The following is a 7,012-nucleotide window of genomic DNA, read 5'->3' as shown; positions in this document are numbered from 1 at the left end:
TACAGAGCTCATCCCTCCTCCCTAAGAGTGAGATAGGCATTGAACAATGGAGAAGAAGCAAACTGTACTTTTTCTTATTACTTGGAAGATATACAGATATATAATAATGTATATACAGATATATAATAATGTTGATGCTGACAGCAACGTCTGGTCTCTCTGTTCTGTGATTGAAATATGGCCGTTGATTTACGGACCCTGTCAGCAGTTAGTGATGATAATACGTTCCCTTTGATCTGACACCTTTTGGGGGCAGGGGATATTTTTTAACACCTGTGACCTGAATAGAACTCGGTGCATATTACTCAACTTTGTCTTTTTAGTTTCTGACAAAAAGGATTCTTGATATTGTGGAAATTGGATGCTGTTATTCTATATTGCTTGATTGTGTTTTTTTCCCAGTTGTAAATATCTGAACAATCTCAAAACTCTGGGAATCTGAAGTTTGGTTGCTGATTTCGAGAAGGTGCGCATGTTGGAAATGTTTCCCTACAGGTAGGTTTTGTTGTTGTTGTTGTAAATCTGCACTTTATTGAAATTTTGTATTTGTAATAAACTAATTTTCCGTGTCTAGTGGTTTTTGAGTGTTTTGTTTAATGACGGAAGAAGAAAGAGGGTCAGACAGTGTTTTGTCATTGCTTCATGCCTGTTCTTCATTCAGAGTACTGGGATTATAACAAAAGTTGTGTGATAATCAGTCGGGAACAGAGTAGCAGACAGAGCATCTGCTTGCTTTGATGTGCATCATAGAAATTCGTTTTGGTTCAGCCTCGACAGGCGCAATCGCCGGCGGAGTGATTAAAGCGTTGGACTTTCAATCTCAGGGTCCCTGGTAACGGCGTCTGGGGATTTTTCCGATCTCCCAGGTCAACATATGTGCAGACCTGCTTGTGCCTGAACCCCCTTCGTGTGTATACGCAAGCAGAACATCAAATACGCACGTTAAAGATCCTGTAATCCATGTCAGTGTTCGGTGGGTTATGGAAACAAGAACATACCCAGCATGCACACCCCCGAAAACGGAGTATGGCTGCCTACATGGTGGGGTAAAAACAGTCATACACGTATTAGCCCGCTCGTGTAAATACGAGTGAACGTGGTAGTTGCAGCCCACGAACACAGAAGAAGGTTCAGCCTCGTGTCACGACATGTGTAAAGACATTATGGATATAACTTGACACGTTTTATCTCGTGTTGAGAAAGTGGAACTGTGTAATAATTCTGATTTGGCTGTCTTAGTGTTGATGTGTAGGTATGTGAGTGTCCCTGTATGTTTAAACTTTAAAACTGCATTTTCTCATTATATGAACCACTGCCGTGGACATAAACTTGGCATCATTATAGACATTGATGTCACTTTTCTGAAATCTTATCTCCATCAGAATGACCATAGGCATTATGACAAAGATAGCGAGAAAAATGCGCCCATTATGATTACCATAAACATTCGGAAATTTCAACCTAAACGTTTTTAATAGTAGCTACAAAATATTCGTAAATATATATATGTAATATTTACCACAGAATGCAAATATGAAGTGTTCCTGATCAGTATGAATGGTGGTGGTGGTGTGTCCATCGAGATCGATGATGACCATCGTTGTCATCCAGCTGGGGGATGGGGGGAGGGTGATGGTGGGGTGGGGGGGAGAATGCTCATGAATCTATCTGTGAATGCGCAGATGGCTGAATAGTCCAATCTGCGCACGAAATGTTCGCTGACAGTTGGGGCAGACAAAGACAGGCATACCATTGTCAGGGAGCTTGTTTGCCCGTGACTTTCTGGCCTGCCTCTTCTGAACAGCTGCAGCAGTCCTGTTGGCCTCGCACAACTTGGCGCCTTTGTGCACAGCAGCGCGCCATTTGTCACGGTCTACTGCAGGTTCCTCCCAGGAGTCAGGGTTGATATCAAACGCCTTCAGAGACACTTTCAGAGTATCTCTGAAGTGCTTCTTCTGACCTCCGTGTGATCTTTTCCCTTGTTGCAGCTCGCCATAGAAGAGCCTTTTGGGCAGCCGATGGTCTGGCATGCGCGCCACGTGTCCAGCCCAGCGAAGCTGGGACTGCATCAGGATGGTGAAGATGCTGGGAAGGGTGGCTTTTGCGGGCACCTCTGTGTCTGGGGTCCTGTCTTGCCACTTGATGTTCAGTAGCTTCCTGAGGCATGTTGTGTGGAAGTGGTTCAGCTTCTTGGCATGTCGTTGGTACACTGTCCAAGTTTCGCAGGCGTACAGTAGTGTGGGGAGAACTACTGCTCTGTAGACCTTTAGCTTGGTCTCAAGACTAATGCCTCTTCTGTTCCAGACATTTGCATTGAGTCTACCAAAAGTTGCGCTTGCTCTTGCAATCCTGACGTTCACTTCATCGTCGATGGTCGCATTTCGTGACAGTGTGCTGCCAAGGTATGTGAACCACTCCACCGCACTGAGTCTCTGACCGTTGATTGTGATGTTGGGCTCAACGTAGGGTTTCCCTGGTGCTGGCTGATGGAGAACTTCAGTTTTCCTTGTGCTGATGGTAAGGCCGAAGTTCCTGCTGGCAGTGGCAAACTTGTCGACGCTGAGTTGCATGTCAGCTTCAGATCCAGCGTTGAGGGCACAATCATCAGCAAACAAAAAGTCTCTGATGATGTCTGTCATTACCTTCGTTTTTGCTTGAAGCCTTCTGAGGTTAAACAACTTGCCATCTGTTTGGTACTTTAGGGCCGATTCCAACATCGCCATCTCTGAAGGCATCAGTAAGCATTGCAGAGAACATGAGGCTGAACAGTGTTGGAGCCAGGACACAGCCTTGCTTGACACCATTTGTGACAGCAAAAGGAGCAGATGTTTCGCCATTGTCCTGGACTCGAGCCTGCATGCCTTCATGGAATTGACTGACCAAGGAAATAAATTTCCGAGGGCATCCGTACTTGGCCATGATCTTCCACAGTCCCTCTCTACTCACGGTGTCGAAGGCCTTAGTGAGGTCGACATAGGTGGAGAACAGATCAGCATTTTGCTCCTGACATTTCTCTTGCAGCTGCCTTGCAGCAAACACCATGTCGGTGGTTCCGCGCTCTTTCCGGAATCCACATTGGCTCTCAGGCAAGTGACCTTGGTCAAGGTGTGCTGTGAGGCAGTTTAGTAGGATCCTGGCAAGTATCTTGCCTGCGATGGAGAGCAAGGAAATGCCCCGATGGTTATCACAGGCTTGCCGGTTCCCCTTTCGCTTGTACAAGTGAATGATAGATGCATCTTTGAAATACTGGGGGATCGTCTCTTCTTTCCACATGAGTGAGTACAGCTGATGGAGCTTCTCAGTCAGCACAGTGCCTCAATCCTTGTAGACCTCTGCTGGTATGGAGTCTGAGCCAGGTGCTTTGCCACTGGATAGCAGACGGATTGCTTTCTGGGTCTCAAGAGGTGTTGGCGGATCGTCCAGTGCTTCGTTGATGGGGACTTGTGGGAGACAGTCTATGGCTTCATCATTTATGGAGGAAGGGCGATTTAAGACACTGTTGAAGTGCTCAGCCCAGCGTTCGAGAATTTTCTCCTCGGTGATCAAGGTATTCCCATCTGTACTGAGGAGGGGGGATGATCCTGAGGATGTGGGGCCGTAGACTTCTTTTAAGGCATCATAGAACCTCTTCATATCGTGCCTGTCAGCATATCCCTGGATCTCATCAGCTTTGTCACTCAGCCACTTATCCTGCATCTGGCATAACTTTTGCTGAACAGTCCTGCGGATGGCATCGTACGCATCCTTTTTTGATGTGGACTTTGGGTTGCTCAGGTAGGCTTGATGCAGACGGCGTTTCTCATCCAGAAGCTGCTTGATTTCATCACAGTTTTCATCAAACCAGTCTTTGTGCTTTCTGGTCATGGGTCCCAGGGTCTCTGAAGCTGTACTATAGATCAGCTCACGCAGGGTCCTCCAGTCAGACTCCACATTCTGGTTGTCCAGAGAGGCGGATTCCAGACGATCTTCCAGCAGCTCCACAAAGGACTGTTTGATGGTGATGTTTTTCAGCTTAGCGATGTTGAGCCGTTTTGGAGCCTTCTGGCCTTGGGGGCGTCTCTTGGGCTGGATTCGAATATTCAGCTTCGAGACAAGGCGATGGTCTGTCCAACACTCAGCGCTGCACATTGTTTTTGTCACACGTACATCTTGCCTATCCCTTTTCCTGACGATGACGTAATCGATGAGATGCCAATGCTTTGAGCGAGGGTGCATCCATAACGTCCTGTTACGGGTAGGGAGGCAGAAAACTGTGTTGGTTATCAGCAGTTCGTGCTCTGCACAGGTCTGAAGCAAAAGCAATCCATTTGGGTTGCAGTGGCCCACACCGTGCTTTCCAATCACTCCATCCCAGGAGATGTAGTCAGAGCCAACTCTAGCATTGAAGTCCCCAAGAATGATGAGCTTGTCTGCTTTAGGGATAGCAGCAATGACAGAGTGAAGGTCCTCGTAGAACTTCGCCTTCACTTCATCCGGGTTGGTCATGGTTGGGGCATAGGCACTGACAATGGTGAGGTGCTTCTGGCCAGATGCCAGTGGGAGTTTCATGGTCATAAGCCTATCATTGACTCCCTTTGGGATTCCAGCTAGCTTGCTGACAAGTGCTGCAAAACCAACGCCAGCCTCACGTCGCTCTTCGCTTCCTTGTCCACTCCAGAAGAAGGTGTAACCAGATCCCTGTTCACAGAGCTCGTCTTCGCCTGCAAGCCGAGTCTCACTCAAGGCTCCGATGTCAATGTTGTATCTGGCGAGTTCGGATGCAACTAGTGCCGTTCTCCTTTGGGGTCTGTCCGCGTTATCTCTGTTCAGGAGAGTCCTTATGTTCCAAGCACCAATGGTGAGAGGAACGATCCTTGTTTTTTATCTTTTCTTTCTTGTTGTTTCGACCGCTGATGTAGGGTCCCTGCCAGCCGCGGTATGCTGGCCAGGGTGATATGGAGCAGGCAATTTTTAGGGCACCTTTTCTAGCCCCTTCCTCATGCCAGGGAGGTGAGCAGTGCATTCCTAAAGAGGGCTGCTCAGACGCTCAGACGGCTGCCGAGCTCCATCGCTGCTCCTGTCGACGAAGAACGACCCTATGGCCTGAGCCGCCTGCGTGCAGGTCTGCGGCTGCGACTGCCAGTGTACCCACACCTGTCGTTTCGTCGCTCGCCTGTCGCCACAGGACTTGGGGGTGATGAAAGGATGAAGGATGAAAGGTCATTTTGGATGACTGATGACTTGCGCGATGAGTTTGTTTAAAGTGAAGAGGAGTTGCGCAACGTCGACCTCACTCTCTCGTCCGGGTCCACCAGTTTCCAGTGGCAAGACTAAGTCGAGACGACTGGAGGATGAGCACGGATGCAGTGGATGACCAAGATATCCTTTCGGTGTCTCATCTTGCTCTCTGCACTCCACAGTGCGTTGCTGTAACCGCCTTCCTCTCTGTTGAACCGATAGGTTTCTTCCGCAGATTCTGCCGGATCCAGACTTCGCATGCATGGGTAGACACACCCCGGGGGCCAACTGCGTGTGGCATGCACACAGCACAGTGGAGCTAGATGGCCGTCGGTGGCTCTCCTGAGCCAACGCCCTTTTATGGATCTCCATAAGGGTGTCTAGCCACCCGCCTCACCAGTCCCGGAAGGGAGCGGTGGGAGTGCCGGTTTAGTCGCCGGCAACCCGACCCTGAACAGGTTGTACTGGATTACAGGTTACCAGTAGCAGATCTAATAACCTGACCTGACACTCAGTATGAATACTACATCAATGTACATCTATACCATTCAGAGAGTCTGTTGTTTCTATTCCGGTGATAATGATTTACTGTGATAAACCCACTTAGTTGAAATATAAAAGATGGATTGTGCATATATTGTTTTCCATAAGATAAAGACAAGGCTGATATCCATCATACTCCTCCCTGTCACCCTCAACATACAAAACCAAGATTGATTACAACTAGAGGTATGGCCGGAAGTCTTGAGCATCCTGGGTAAAGGGGAAAAACAAGTTGGAACATGATTTTCTCCATCAACATTTTTAATTTCAGAAGAATACTGTCGAGATTTGATTCTGAAAGTTTACAGCCAGTGAGAGAGAAATCGCCTGCACCAATATTGTGCTAAATATATATATATATATATAGAGAGAGAGAGAGAGAGAGAGAGATCAGTGGAAGAAGGCCGTTGAAGTTGTATTCCATACACTTAAGGCCAAATCAAAGTACGTTTGCAAGCAGTTATTGAAAATTATTATTTGCCTTCCATAATTATAAGGCAGTTAAAGCGAGCATGCATTATACATATGCATATTTTCATGTGATATTCAATGGAAAAAATACTGCAGTAGACCAACCTGTTTTTATCACAACATAGCAAATATTCTGTGGTAAACAGGATGGCCTACTGCAGTATTTTTTCCATTGAATAATTTTGTCTTCAACAATTGATTTGTATCATTTCTTTGTTGGTAAAGTCAGTTTCCATCCAGAAGTGACAGCTCTGGCTACTCCTATGATTTTTTTTTTTTTTTTTTTTAAGCTCACTTGCATTGGAGCTACGGATCTCTACCACTGTTCTGAGGTCATTTCCTTCAGTTCATCTGTTGTCAGTTGTATTGTGTTTGGTCACATCTTTCAGTACACATACATCTAGGTCTCCTTAAACATGATTGCAACTGCCTTACTGAAGCTGAATGAATACCTTTTCTGCATCAAGAGCAACACAATGTTTGGAAATGATGGCAGAGGTTGCAACTTGCAAATAAAAACCCAACTTTAATAGTTCACATAATTTTGACTAAATTGTTGCAATTTTGGGACATCTCAGAGCATGTATGGTATCCAAAGTTGAGAAATAAACACCATCTTCAGACCAGCAGTTGGCTGTAACTCTGGATCAAATGAAAATTTTTAGAAAACGGTGACAGGATATGAGGTACCTTGTGTCATGGGGGCAGGATTTTAGGGGGACATTGGCTTGTGGGCATATTCTTTTCTGGAGTACATTCATTTGTGGCCCGATGGGTGCGT

This window comes from Babylonia areolata, chromosome 11, assembly GCF_041734735.1.
Source record: "Babylonia areolata isolate BAREFJ2019XMU chromosome 11, ASM4173473v1, whole genome shotgun sequence".
Taxonomy (NCBI): domain Eukaryota; kingdom Metazoa; phylum Mollusca; class Gastropoda; order Neogastropoda; family Buccinidae; genus Babylonia; species Babylonia areolata.
Note: the sequence above shows the minus strand (reverse complement) of the source record.